We start from the raw sequence: 15,198 nt of genomic DNA, 5'->3' as shown, positions 1-15,198 counted from the left end.
TGGATTCCTTGGTCCCAGTATATCTTTATCTGACTGGATAATTTGGGACGAGAGTCTTGTCCAGTCAATTATACTCTCCAATTAATAAAATATTGAAAACTCTCTAATCTCTCTCCTGCCTCAGTTTCTCTGGCATTACATTACCTGTATTAATTGAGGGTACTGAGTCACCTCAGATCTCCATGTCCAGGCAAGTTTCTAAAAGCCTCTACTGCAAAGTATTTGCAAGTATAAACTCCAGAAGGTAGACATTTTTGATAATCTCTGCCATTGACAAGGAGCCCTAGTCTAGCTACAAGGGTGCACATAACAATGGAGATACTTGTGTATATACTCCCATGTTTACTGTGCGTACTGTGACCTTTGGATATCTATAGGTAACTTAGCCACTTACTGAAGAATCTTTATCGATGCCTTTTGAGGAAACCACCTGAACCCCTTCTGGATGAAGGTGATATCCCCAGGGAACACTTATGGGACAACAAAATCAGGAGGCAGCTCCCGCTTAAAGATTTTCAGGAAATTCTTGTATTTTCTGAGAATCTCTTCTCTGTTTTCCCAAAAGAAGTCTGCTTAGGTGAAACAAGAGTATCAGGTGTCTCCAGGGCATGCTTAGAGAGGTTGATGATCCAGAAGCCCACCTTAGCTGGAACTCCAATCAGCTTTTGTTTTCTATTGCTTTAAGGACAGTAGCCCAAATGTAACCCCAGCTCCTGCTGTGCCTGTAACTCTCAAGAGTCATGTATCCTTCCCTCAACCTCCTCCTTCCCCTCTGTATCCTCCACTCCTAGTTTCCGTAAAGGGGCCGCCCCTCAAACACCCCAAGGTGAGTTTAGCTTCTGTCCCTCACCCCCAACCCCAGCAGCCTGGCCTCAAGAACCTAGGACCATGGTCAGCGCTGGGCTCACTTCCAGGTGGAAGATGAACTGCGTCCCCTTTCCTAGCCAGGTTGAGTAATGGGGGACGAGAGAAATCATTGGGGGGGGGGGTGCTCCCACTGCCCTGAACCTGATGTCACAAAGTCCCCTCCCCTCCCTCTTTTGGGAACAATCTGCTCTGGGAGGAGACTAGCCCTGCCCTGCGATGACATCACAGTGACTGCCCATCCCGTCCTCTGATGAATTTAAGTCTCCTCAATGTGAGGATGTGGGGGAAGAGAGCCCTTGAAAGTCTGCGTGCCTTTTGTGCCCTTTCCAGACTGAACGATCACGAGGGTCCTGTTAGTGCCTAAGGGTCTAGGAGAGGTAAGTGCCCCCTCCCCTGTTCCTGCCTCAGCCCCTCCCTTTCTTCTCTTTCTTCTCTCCCTTCCCCACCCCTGCCTTTTCATGAGCTTCCCCTTTCTCCAAATGGGTGGAAAGTCCTGGGAGTATCAACACCTTTGTTTTTGTGTGTGTTGTGCGTGAAGGTGGGATCGTCTGTGTGAGAGTGTCAGCGTGGGTGCGGGTTGGGGTTTATGTACCTGCTTGCCTGCTCCTCCGGGCCTTCCCCTGCCAGCCCAGGACTCTGATGGCAAGTTTGGGACGTTGGTGGATGGAAGGGTGTAGTAGATTGGGCTGGGGTTCGGTAGAAACCAGGAGGGAGAAGCCCATTTGAGGACGCTACTTGGCTCCCCTCTTCAGAAGGACGTTTCGCTCCTTTCTTTCATCCTCCTTTCCTCCTGTCCTTAGCTTGAACTTGGAGTTTTGGAAAAAGGAGTCAGTTTAGAAAATGTTTTGTTTTTTTGTTTTTGTTTTTATTTAATATATATTACCGATATTTCTGGTAATATCTTGCCTTGAAGATCAAAAGGAATGGAAACTATAGGAATGTGATCATATCTAACTGTAATAAAATTCCACTTACAAAAATGTTAAGTTATATAGCAAAATAAGGAGTGATTATTTCAAAATGATTTTTTCCCCTTAGAAGTATTTTTAATTATTTCCAAAGATAGTTTTCGACATTCTTTTTTATAAGATTTTAACTTACAAACTTTTCCCCTCCCCTTCTCCATATTGTCTCTATTGACTCTTTCCTTTGATGTTCTTTAATGATATAGTTATATTTTGTTCTAGTTACACTCAGAACCTGGTGAAAGGGACTTTCCAAGTATCTTGTTCAGAACAAAAATGAAGAATTATCCCTGAACTTTCTTATTTCTATGATTTAGAGGCTGAAAGAAGAGAATTGTTTTAATGTGCATTTCCCTCATTATGAGAGATCAAGTGCATTTTGTCACATTGATGGCTTGGATTTATTTCTCTCAAAAATTCTTGTTCACATACTTTGATCAATTGGAGAATAGCTCTTAATCTTGGAAACTGGAATCAGTTCCTTCTAGATGTTGCATATGTACCAATCCTTAGAGAACTTTGCTGCAAAGATGTTTTTCCTTAATTGTTTTCATCTAGTTTTTAAGGACATGTGATCTATTTGTGCAAAAACATTTCAACTTTATAGAAGCAGAATTAATCCATTTAATTTTTGTGATTCTCTGTTTCCTTGTTCTGTCATAATCCCTAGTCTTATATAGAAATATGAAAAGTAATTTGTTCCATTCTGCTCTGATTTGCTCTTGATTGGCCTTTTACATCTAATTCCTGTCCTGTATGAATTTATAATATAATTTGATAGTGGGTGTTGAATGGGACCAAGTGAAGATTTCTCAAAAAGTCTATGAGATGGAGTAGGTCAGACCCTATTCTCAGAGGTCCTTGCAAGAAGCCCCAACACTCCAGCTGAGCAGATCCAGAGCCTCTCAGCCTGCAGACCCTCCAGACCTCTGAAAATAGGGCAGAAAAATTAAGGCCCTTCAGTAAGCTTCAGGAAGTTACATGACCTACAGGAAGTAGACAGCATTGGTCAGCAACTTTTTAGTCCATCCAATGAAAAGACTTGGGTCTTTTGGTATTTAACCAAATTCACTATTTCCAGCTTACTAAACCAGGCACAACACTGGAAGAAGGGAGCTGAGAGGCTCTGGATCTACTCAGCTGGAGTACTTGGACCTCTCCTAGCAAGGATGGAATAAATGCTTCCTCTTTGTATCTGAAGATGCCTCTGAGTAGTCAGTTTTCATAAGGGGGTTTAGCACCCATCCCACACAGTATGATAGTTGCTCTACCCTATCCAATTTCTGACAAACTGGAGAACTGATTTCTCTTTATACTATTTCATTTAGTCAAATAGTGTGTCCTCCCTTACCCCGTTCCAATCTACTCTCTGTAGTTATATTAAACATTAAGTCATTTTATTTTTTGTTTCTGTAAATTGCCTACCCAATGTTGTTATGCCACAGTTCTCTTTAACTGTCCTGACTCAGTTTCCCTGCACTAGTTTCCCTTGTCTCAGTTGCTTTAACTATTCTGTCTCAATCCCCTAAGCTGTAAAACTCCCACTCTGGTCCATTAAGACTGAGGACCATTTGCTCTAGGGTTGTAAATTGTTAGTGCAAGCAAGATAAGCAAGAGAGTAGACCTCCTGACTCTTTCCGTCCTCAAGAATTTACACTATCCCTCTAAAATATTCCAAGCTACCTCACTGATATCTTTACCTCTGTGTATTCAGACATCCTGTCTCCTGGTTTTTAGGATGTATGGTCTACCCCCATCCTGACAGAAGTTTCCCCGTACTTCTTACCCCTTCCTTTGTTTAGAGAAAAGGTATTTAAGAATTTGGGTTTCTCCTATTCACTGCTGGAGGCTGGCTGCTAGATGCTGGACGATGGATTCTTTGAGATGACAGTCTCCTCCAGCCCTGGGGCCAACATGGATTCCTTGGTCCCAGTATATCTTTATCTCTGTCTGACTGGATAATTTGAGACGAGAGTCCTGTCCGGTCAATTATGCGCTCCAATTAATAAAATATTAAAAACTGTCTAATCTCTCTCCTGCCTCAGTTTCTCCGGCATTACAATGTTTTCTACTGATCAATGTTTCAGTTTTTAAGAAGTTGAAATTATTTTCTGGGAAGTTCTGTTTTTGTGGGGCATAAAGTCAAGTTATCTTTCTGAGTTCCTATTTAGCCTCAGACTCTTACTCTCTGTGCTACTCTCAGCAAGTCACTTAACCCCGTTTACCTCAGTTCCTCATCTGTCAAATGACCTGCAGAAGAAAATGCAAACCCTTCCATTATCTTTGCCTAGAAAACCCGAAATGGGTTCAGGAAAAGTCACTATTAAACAACAGAAATTTCATGATCTCTGATTTGTAGTATAGTTTGAGATCTGCTACTGATAATTAATAACCTCCGAAACCCTTTCTTTCCTCTTTTCCATTTCTCCATTATTTCTCTTGAGATATTTGAACTCCTTTAAAAAATTATTGATTTTTTTTCTGTTTCTTACATCATCAGGTAATTTCATTGATCCTGCCCTCTCTCTGTGAGAGCCATGCCATGTAAGAAATCTTTTAGAGAGGAATAGAAAAAGTGAGCACAACTGGTTGATGCATTTAGGAAAAAGTGGACCATTTACCTCTTAGACAAGGAAGGGTTAATGATGTCTTTTCATGTTTCCTTTTCAGTCCCACTTGATCTTTAACATTTCCTTACAGATACTTACAATCTTTTGTTGTATCCTTCGTTCCATATAAATTGTTGTACTTATTGTGTATATTTATTGTTTTTTCTCTGATTAATTTACTTTACATGAAATCATAAAGATTGTTCTCTACTTCTGTGTACTCAACACACTCAGCATTTTTTATAACAATGTAATACTATTCCATGACTTTCATGTTCTATGCTTTCTCTAGCCATTACCCATTTGAGGGCATCTCCTTTGTTTCCATTTCATAGTTGTTACTAAGAATGACATTATAAATATTTCGGAGTATATGGGAACTGTTTTATTATTAATGGCTTCTTGGGGTGTAAGGAAGCATTTGCATTAAAGTCTTTGGACATTTTTGTTACTTTCTTTTCCTAATTCAAAATTATTTCCCAGAATGGATGGTTTCTTAATTGGTTTATGGCATCTCCCTTTATGTCTAAATCATCTATCCATTTTGATCTTAACTTGTAATTTTTAGTGTGTTGTTCAGCCTTCTTTGTGGAAGAGGACCAGCTGAGTGCAGTGACAAGACATGGGTCAGGATGACTGGAGATGGCCCCATGTGCAGTGTGACCTAGGCCTTTTTCAGGTAAGCTCTTGTTCAGGTCTCTGTCTGAGGAAACACCCATTCAGTGATTTAAGGGTAGGGGAGAAATGAGGCAAACAAAGCCCTGGTATACCTACTCAAAAGAAACAAAATAAAAAACAGTCTTAGATGGAAAGACCCTCAGGGTTTCTGGCCAGAATCACAACAGTTGCCATTTACACTGACTCTAAGCCATCAAAACTCAAACAATGCCCAAGTGAGGCTTAGGCCAGAACCTACTACTGGTCTCTCTGTGAGAAACAGAGTGTTTTTGTAATGTCTGGGCTAACTTTCTGGAGGTCCTCGGTGCAGGCCTTGTTCTCAGCAGGACAGACACCACGAGGATGGACAAGAACAGAGTCCGAAGTCTTTATTGTCTCCTTCATAGTCTGTATCTGTCATAGTCTGAGTCTGCCACAGTCTCCTCCAGCAATCTGACTCAGCCTTGGTCTTAGTGGAGGAGTGCAGGAGTCAGGAGAGCCACCAGGAGGATGGTCATAGATGGAATGTCTCATTTCCAGTCCTCTCAGCCCTTAAATACCCTATTACAATTACATCATTACAGCACACTAGGTATTTGTGAACTAGAGAACCATTACATCACCATGCTAAGTACCAAGTATATATGTGAACCAGAGAACCATAATCTCATCAATTCCACTCAGTGGAATTGAGTTAACACCTTGTTGTAAGTATCCTTGTTTCAAGTAGACTTCTCCAGAGTTCCAGCCCTCTACATGTTTGGGGTTCAGGGCTTAGCCAAGAATCTTCATTTGAATCCCCATGGGTTTTATCAAAGCCTGTTTGTATTTCAAGAAATCATAAATGAAACTAGATAGAACAGAAGAGTTGAGTATCCAAGTTTTTTTCCCCAAATATAGAATAAATAAGTAACAAACCTAGCCCCCATGCTCCAAGATATGTTGTGGTCATAAACCACATAAACCAGATTAAAATTTATATTCATTTGGGCAGAGCACCTTGTTCTATTACACCACTATTACACCTTAGTGTTATACTGTACCTAGAATTTTCCATATGTTTTCCATTTTTTCTCAGCAGTTTTTATAAATAGTGAGTTCTTGCCTAAAAAGGAAGGATCTTTGTAAATATCTAACACTAGCTTATTATGGTCATTTACTACTGTATCTTGTATACCTAATCCCAATACAGCACTCTGTTCTTAGCCACTACCAGAGAGTTTTAAAGATTACTACTTGAAATGCAATCTGAGATCTGATATGACTAGGCTTCCTCCCTTCACATTTATTCTTATATAAATATAATGAAATATTACAACATCATATGAAATGTCTAAATAAAGAATTTGAGAGAAACCTGGGACATTGCCTACCAACAATCAAGTCTCTTAGGTGGATAAAGCATTAGACTTGTTCTTCTTGGCTCCTGAGATAAGAGCCATGAGCAATAGTCAAGTTATAAAGTTATAAGGAGGCCAATTTAGGCCTAATGTCAGGAAAATCTTACAACAATGGGAATTCTCCCAAAGTGCATTGTACTCCCTTGAAGAGATGGCCAATTTTCCCTCTTTGGGGGTATTCAAGGAAAGCCTGAAAGATTTTTTGTCTCTTATACCAGAAATCCCCTTCCATGTATAGATTGGATGAGATGAATTGCTGTGGTCCCTTAGAATTCCCAAGTTTTATGCAAATTATGTGAACCAAGACTGAGAAGCAAATCTGGGGACGTGAAATTTTCGATAATATTTTCTTCTACCTCAAGTATATGTGAAGACAATTTTTAATATTAATTTATAAAAAAGAGTTCCAAATTTTCTCTATCCCTCCCTCATCACCCCCCATTCCTGAGAAATTTGGTATGAGTTATATATGTTCAATTACACAAATCATATTCCCATATTAGTCATGTTTTGAAAGAATACATAGATTCAAAGGAGAAAACCCATGAGAAAAGACAGAAAGAGAAAAATAGTATGTTTTGATCTGCATTTAGACTTCATCAGTTCTTTCTCTGGAGGTGGATAGCATTTTACGAGGAGTCTTCTGGAATTGTCTCTCATCATTGTATTGATGAGAATAGCTAAGTCATTCACAGTTGATTATTGTATAGTACTGTTATTACTGTATACAATGTTATCCACATTCTGCTCACTTCATTTTGCATCCGTTTGTGTCTTTCTAGACTTTTTGATATCCCCTAAATCCCAGACAACCCCCTAAATGTATCTCTCCCTTTTTTCTACTTCCACTCTTTCCCTCCTTCTTTATCTCATTCCTATTAATCTACATACCTTATCCCACACCCATTAGTTAAACATCCTTCTGTACTCCACTTTATCATATTCCCTCCTTTCTCCCCCTTTCCCATTAATTTAAACATCTTGTGCTACTTTCATTGATTCCCACACCCTTCTGAACTTCACTTTATCCTCTTCCCTTCCCTCATTTCTTTATTGATTTTGGAGGGTACTATCCCCTCCTTGGTATATGTGTGTATATATATGTAGTATTTATGTATTATGTGTGTATGTTACCTCTTAAACCCATTCCCGAACTACCAAACTTTCTTCCCCATGCAATTCCACCATGTTGGTTCTTGCTATCACCCCTCATTCTTAAAGTATAATTACTATTTTTACCTTTTCCCTGGACAGTTTTGCTTTTTAGTCACGTCATATTCAGCTCTACCCCAGTCATTCTTTTCTATCCAATTACTAATATCAATCTTAGGCATTTCATTTCCATTTCCACATATACAACATAAACAATTTGTCTTTATTGAGTCCCTTGAAATTAGTTTTTGATGTTAGCTCCTATATAGCTTCTACTGAGTTTGGGTTTGTTTGAAACAAAATCCTGAAAAGCTGTCAGTATGCTGAATGTCCATTTTTTATTTGATATTAAATTTAGTTTTGCTGGACATAATATTTTTGGCCACTCCTTTAGATCTTTTCATTACTGGTATATAGTATTTTAGGATCTGTGGTCTTTTAATATAGCTTCTGGTAAATCTTGTGCAATTCTTATATAGCTGGATCGTATTTGAATTGTTTTCATTGTTGTTGCATGTAAATTTTTTCTTCAAAATGAGTGTTTTTCAAATTTACCAATGACATTACCAATGACATGTTTTCCTAATAGGACTCACTTGCGGTTGTGAGTGGTGGATTTTATCTATTTCTCCTTTCCTCTCTTGTTCTATCACTTCAGGACAATTTAAAAAACTATTTCTTGTATTTTTATGTCAATGTTTTCTTTTTGGTCATAGCTTTAAGGTAATCTAATTATTCTTATGTTTTCTCTTGATGTGTTCTCCAGATCTGTTGTTTTTCTTATGTTTGACATTCTCTTCCAGTTCTTCCTTTTTTTATATTTTATTATTTCTTGGTCTCTTATATCTTCACTGGCTTACTCTTGCCCAACTGTAATTTTCAAGGAGTCATTTTCTTCTTTAAGACTCTGTATCACTTTTTCTAGTTGATTGACTTTTTATAATCTTGTTTTCCTTGGATTATATTATTTTTTTAAATTTTATCCTCAAGTTCATTTGATTTTTAAAGTCTTTTTTTGAGTTCTTCTCTAAATTCTTTTTGAGCAGGTAGTCATTTAATATTACTCTTTGGGGCAAGGGAGATTTGTTTTTAACTTCAGTATCCTCCTCTACAGATGTATCTTGGTCTTTCCTATTCTCATAGTAACTGTTCTATGATTGTGTCTTTCTCTTTTTCCTGCTCATTTTTTCTTAAATGAGAACCTAATCATTCTAGTTCTGGGATGGTGCTTTTGGCTTCAGATCTTCCTTTAGTTTTTTCCTCTGATTTGGAACTCAAAACCATGAGCTCTACCCTTGTTAGTGGCCAGAACCAGCAGCTTCCCAGACCCACTACTTGAGCACTTACCATGTGTATGCTGGTTCCCTTTTTCCCCAGGGTAGCATCTCAGCTGCACAGCTGGACCTGATGTTCCTTATCAGCAGGGGTTCCCTCAATCTTCCTGGACTCAGATGCCCCAGCATGTGAAAATCCCTTTGGTTGGGCTCTAAACCCAACTAACCCCAGGTCTCCCAGGTTGTTGTTTTAAAGGAGCTAGCCTAGAGCTATTTACACTTTATATGGGTTTTTTTTTAGGACTGCTCTGGTTGTGCTAGGAGGACCTGGGTTCTACCCAAAGTTTTATTTGTTTTGCAATGATCTACATTAGCAGTGGAGCATAATTTTGTTTTGTTGGGGAGGGGAATCTAGAGCACTTGGAATTTTCTGAATGAATCTGCCATCTCTCAATCTTCCCCAGGACTTGTTTTCTTCAAAGGATTTTTGCACTTCCTTTTCCATTTGGCCAATTCTATTTTAAGAAGTTTTTTTCAATGAATTTTGCTACATATTTGTCCATTTTTTGGTGCTTCCTTCACCAAGATGTTGATACTTTTTCATGATTCTCTTTATCCACAATTTTTTTCTCCCATTTTTTCTACCTTTTGTATATGATTTTAAATATTCATTTGAGCCCTTTCAGAAGTTCTTTTGGGGTTTGAAACCCATTAATGTGTCCCTTTGAATCTTTGAAAGTGATTGTTTTTCCATCATTGCCTTTAAGGATTTTGTGTTTTGATCTTCCCTGTTATCAGAGAAGCCTTTTTTAGTACAATTTCCAGCCTATGTTGTAACTTTTGAAGGTGAGCTCGATGCTTGGCTTACGGGGGGCACCGTTCCAAGCTTGATCAGCTGAAAGTCCCTGGCCTGGCCCATGGCTTACTGCTTCTAAGCCCTGAGGGCTGGCATTTGCCTGCTGTGCCTGGACCTCTAGGCCTCCCACTAGCCAGCTGATCCATTAATCCTCCCTTGGAACATGAGGTATTTCAGGAAGCTATTCCATACCTATCACACTTCATAAAACCTTAGCACATCAGGTCAAGCACTCCACAGGTACTCAGCCTTTGTTGAATGAATGAATTTTACTCCTGTGAATGGAGGTAAAATCTATTTGAAATGAATATTCAAGCTGATCCAGGAGTGGGTGTGTGTGTGTTGGAGTCAGGGAAGGTGGGAGCTAAAGGCTCAAAGGTCCTCACCTTTGGGACCCTGGAAAGTTACCTTACTGCCTCATAAGCCGAGCTGTCCCTCTGTCTCCAGTGTTTACAAAAAAGAACTCAGTTCAAATCCTGCCTCTCATACTTACAAGTTGTGTGACCCATATCAAGTCCTTTAACCTCTCTTTGCCTTTTTGGTGCCAGACTGGGATAAAGTTGCTGCTGAAAGGATTATCCCGAGGCAGAGATGGCACAAATTAAGGTATACCATTATGGGAAGGAATTGGATTCCAAAGAAAGAAGCAGACCTCACCAGCATGGAATATATACATATATATATAAGAATACACACACACAAACACACACACACAGACACAAACACACACAGACACACACACATATAAATTGATTAGGGTTATTGGATGAGCTCAGCCCTGTGACTATTAAAGGACAGAGTGATTGATCTTTACAAATGCTTACAAACACAAAGACAGACAAGCAGATGCCAGACTTGAAGATAAGTGGGCAGAGCCATCCAAAGGCTCCTCTCTCAGTTCAGGAGATCTCAAGCCAAGCCTGGATGCTGAGATGGAAGTAATCCCTCTGGACGACAAAATCTTTTTTGCTTTCTTTTCCTTTCCACCTTTTTATTATTGCTCTTTAAATTCTTGCCCTCATTTAAAAATGTTCAATGCTGTTTTCTGTTTCTTACATCACAGTATCCCATATATCCCTCCCTCTCCCTCTGCTTCCTGAGAGTCATGCCATGTGACGAATGGTATTTTGTGTTTTAGGAATGAAAAAATCAACACAACTATATAATCCAGAGAGGAAAAGATATTTGTGGTGGGAGACAATCTTTCTGGAAACACTCTAGTTACTGTAGCCTTGCTCTCTATTGAAGCACATTGAATCTCTGAACACTCAGAAGACAAGACACTTGTGGATGGAGGAGACAGTCTTTCTGAGAAACTTTCACTTACTACAGGCTTACTCTCTGGGGAAGCACATCTAGCATCAGAATACTCTGTGGATGAGATACTTATGCGGGGAGACACACTCTCTGACAACCTTCCAGTTACTACAAGCTCACTCTCTGGGGAAACACATGTACTCTCAGAACATCCAGAGGAAAAGACACTTGTGGCAGGAGAAACTCTCTGGGAACATTTTGGTGTAAGAAAGAGACTGGGAAGGCCTTCTGGGCAAAGAAACCAACCTTTCAGAGAAACAAGGATGAGCTCTATGGTCTGTCCAGTACGGTCTGAGACCTCACCTTGTTTCCCTTAATAAAGGTTGGTTCCTTTGCCCAGAAGACCTTCCCAGTGTCTTTCTTACACCAGTTACTTCAGGATTGCTCTCTATGGAAACACATCTAGACTCAGAACACTCAGCGGACAAAATCTTTGTGGCAGGACACACTCTTTCTGGGGACCGTCCACTTACTATGGGCTTCCTCTCTGGGAAAGCTCAGCAAGAGAAAAATAGGACATTTAATGAAATAGAGGCCTCTGAAGCATTCCTAAAGAAAAGACAAGAGATGACTTTCAAATAAAAGTCAAGAGAAGCATTCAAAGGTAAATATGATAGAGACATCATAAGTAACTCTATAATGTTAAACTGGGTACTCTTTTAAAAGGGAAGATGATAAACATATCTCCTATGAATTTTATCAATACTATAGCAGGTAGAAGGATTGTACTAGAAAGAGGGGTTGGGAGTAAGACATTTAGTTGTGGATGATGTAAAATATATGGACAGGCGAGAAATATGGATGACCTGGGAGATGGTAGAATGGAGAGAAAGATGGGTGAGAAGATCTCAGAAAAACAGGTGCAAGGAAGAAGTTTTATCTTGGAGTGTAAAGTGATGGTGCTGAGGGAGGGAAGACACCATGGCTCGAACCTCCCTCCCAAATAATTTGTTCAAAGAGGGCAAATATCTCCATTTGTATGGATCCCTACTTATTCAATTGGTCATAAAAATGTATTTTGCTCTACAGGTAAATAGGAAAATTGGAAAAGGGAAAGAAAAGGTATTGATAAATTTTGGACAGAAAAAAACTCAATGGCCATCCAAAACAGAAATTAGAGAGGGGACAGGATAAGGAGAGAGAGAGAAGAAGAAACAGAAGAAAATAGCATGGAGGGAAATGCATGATCATGACTGAGCGAATGGGATGAACTCACTCATAAAATGAAAGTGGGCAGCAAAATGAATTAGAAGCAGGGATTTAACAATATGTGTTTATTCATTTGATTTTACAAAAAACACACTTGAAATAGAGAACCTGAATTAAATTTTAGGGGACTCAGCAGAAAGTATTATGCCTCATATGAAAAAAATGAAACAATAGCACACATGATGTCAGAAAAAAACCCCAAAGCAATAATAGCCCTGATTAAAAGGCAAAGCCTGTTACATATGTGTCTTTTGTTTTATTAATAACTAACACAAAGTATTCCCTAAATTCACTAAGTTCTTTTGATTTTTTTCCTATAAGACACATTTTGCCCTTTGTGCCATTTAGTTTCAATAAGTTAGTGTATTTGACAATTTTAAAATTGAAAATGTATTTATTAAACATTTAGTATTTGCAAATATCTTAAAAATTTGGACCCTAGCATCACTGATCTGGAAAGAAACATTTACACTAATAATAATTGTATGATAATGATGTTAATGATGATAATGATACCTGATATGTTTATAAGGACTGGATGCTAACCTAAGTCAACAATCCTGAAACATAGATGCTATTATTGCAGTTGAGGAAACCAAAGCAAATAGACATTAAGTGGCTTGCCCAAGATCAAACAATCACTGATGAGGTTGTGGTGGCAAAAACAGGTTCAGAATAAACATGAGACAAATTCACAATGGCGATTCTCTATCAAAATAAAGTGTTCTTTAGGAGAAGAGATTACAAAGCAGAGATAAAATAGGCCCCTGAAGTGGCCAATATGGAATAGAGTTGGAAGAGCATCTAGTTGCAAACGAATTTGGAAGGGTTTGTGAGTGAAAGGAATATGCCAGGAGGCCTAAGCGTGCCATTGATGGATAGGTTAGATTCACAGAGGAGTTTAGTAGAACACCAGTTAGAGTAAGGACAATGGCACCATTAGAAGGAAGGAGGGAGAAAGAAGAAACTCCTGGTGGGCTTAGTCAGGAAGAAAACTTGGCAAAGGTCTTTATCATAAGCAGATCTTTCATGAAGAAAATATAACCTTGGGGATATCTCAGGGATAAAGGCAGGAACTCAAGGGAGTGAGGATCAAGGAGGAAAGGAAGTGTTAGGGAGCTCAAAAGTGGGGGGAATCAAAAAACTAGATGGAATACACCTGGCAGACCCGGGCCAGGACCTGTCTAAAGATACGATAATCAGCATCTCTAAAGGTTGTGTAAAGATGCACAGAGTTTGAGGGATAGACAAAGGAGTTTCATCCTCACAGTCATTCTCTAAACAGAATACTCTTAATGGAATTCTTATAACTGATAAGAGTCAGATGGGCTTCTTCCTGAGCTTACAACAACTGTGAGGTAGGTAAAAACTAGCCAGGGAAAGTGCTTGTTCAGGGGAGTGTAGCTACTTTGAATTTACTGGACTAAAGCTAAAGCTCCATATTCTTTGCCACAAAGGTGCTCGCAAATATCTGCTTCATAATTAACAAACTTACTTTCATTTTCTATTGAGAAATATCACATTATTTTCATTAAGTTCCATTTGTCCCATTGCAATTATCAAGGCATTGTGTTCTTCAGTGAACTTTTCTTTTTTTAAAGAAGTTTTTTTTAGTGAAATTCCCAATTTTGCTTTCTAAAATATTTTTCTCATAAATGCATTTTTGCTATCAAGATGTTAACTTTTTTCATGATTTTCTTGCATCACTTTCACTATTTTCCCCAACTTTTCTTCTACCTCTTTCCTTTCCTGTTGGGATCTTTTTTTCAAGCATTTTTCAGTGATTCTTTTTGATGTGTTAGACTAATTCAAATTTTTTTATGACCTTGAATACTTTGACTGTGTTGATATTTTCTGATTTTGTGTTTTGCTCTTCCCTGTCACCAGAGTAATTTTTTATGGTCATGTCCTTTTTAGTTGTTTACTGATAGGCTGGAAAAATCAATCTTAAGTTCTACCTTTATAATAAAATTGGGTCCTGAATGAAGAGAGCTTTGCCCCAAGCTTCAAGTTTTTGTTCTGTTGGTTCCGAGCTGTTCTTGGGCATCTGTAAGTTTTCTGCTTTTCTAGGGCATTATGATCTAAGGAAAGGTATAATCCCTGATTTTCTGGTCTGAACTTTTAAAAATCTGTGAATGACCATAAGCTCTATTTGCTTAACTGGATCTGTGAACTACCCCCTCGGGTACTAGTCTTCTTCGTTCTTGCCTTAGGATGGTAATGTGGATCTCCAAATGGCCAATGTAACAGAGTCCTGGACCTAGTGCCAGCTAAGGATCCACTTTCTGACCAGTTTCTCAGTCTTTACTGAGAGCCCTGGAAGCATCAGTTGCTGCTGATTCAGTTGCCTTTCAAGGTCATGTGTGGGAGGCTCAGGAGTGGTTACAGCAGTTTGGTTTTATCCTTTTCAATTGTTGGTTCTTTCCATTCCACAATTAATTTGGGGCAATATTTTAAAGTTGTAAAGATGTTTCATTTAGAGAAATTGGATAAGTTCTTGCTTTTACTTTTATAATTACATGAATAATTTAAAAGAATATATGTTGAAGTATATTTATTTATATTAAGGTATATTAAATTTTTTTGTAATTAGTAAATTTTTGTTCCTGATTACCTTTTTTAAAGTCCTTAAATAGTTAAATGTGGTTGTTTCTTTTCCAAAACACAGCCAGGTGATAAAGGAGTTCAGATTTTTATTGTGTCCTTCAATATGGCTGGGTTATCCCAGAGGCCTATCTCTCTGCTTGGTTCCAAGAGCTCCCTCCGAATGTCTCCAAATCCAAAGGTTTGTCCTTCCAACTCCAGCCAGCACCAAGGTAGAAGATACGATGAATCTCTCTTGCCTCGAAGATAGGGCTTGTAGGCTTTCTTGCAGAGTGCTCCTCTCTGACT

General features: G+C 38.8%; 1 long non-coding RNA gene across 1 annotated transcript; it reads left to right on the top strand.

Annotated features, from left to right (window-relative positions):
• The first annotated feature begins 4,475 nt into the window (after positions 1 to 4,475).
• On the top strand, positions 4,476 to 11,347 carry LOC116420340. The gene is made up of 3 exons (XR_004230635.1): positions 4,476 to 4,489; positions 8,694 to 8,696; positions 10,919 to 11,347. It is a non-coding gene; the product is annotated as an uncharacterized LOC116420340 (long non-coding RNA).
• The last annotated feature ends 3,851 nt before the right edge of the window (positions 11,348 to 15,198 follow it).

The sequence above is a fragment of the Sarcophilus harrisii genome, chromosome X (assembly GCF_902635505.1).
Source record: "Sarcophilus harrisii chromosome X, mSarHar1.11, whole genome shotgun sequence".
In the NCBI taxonomy this organism is placed as follows: domain Eukaryota; kingdom Metazoa; phylum Chordata; class Mammalia; order Dasyuromorphia; family Dasyuridae; genus Sarcophilus; species Sarcophilus harrisii.
This window is presented reverse-complemented; position numbering and strand designations above follow the sequence as displayed.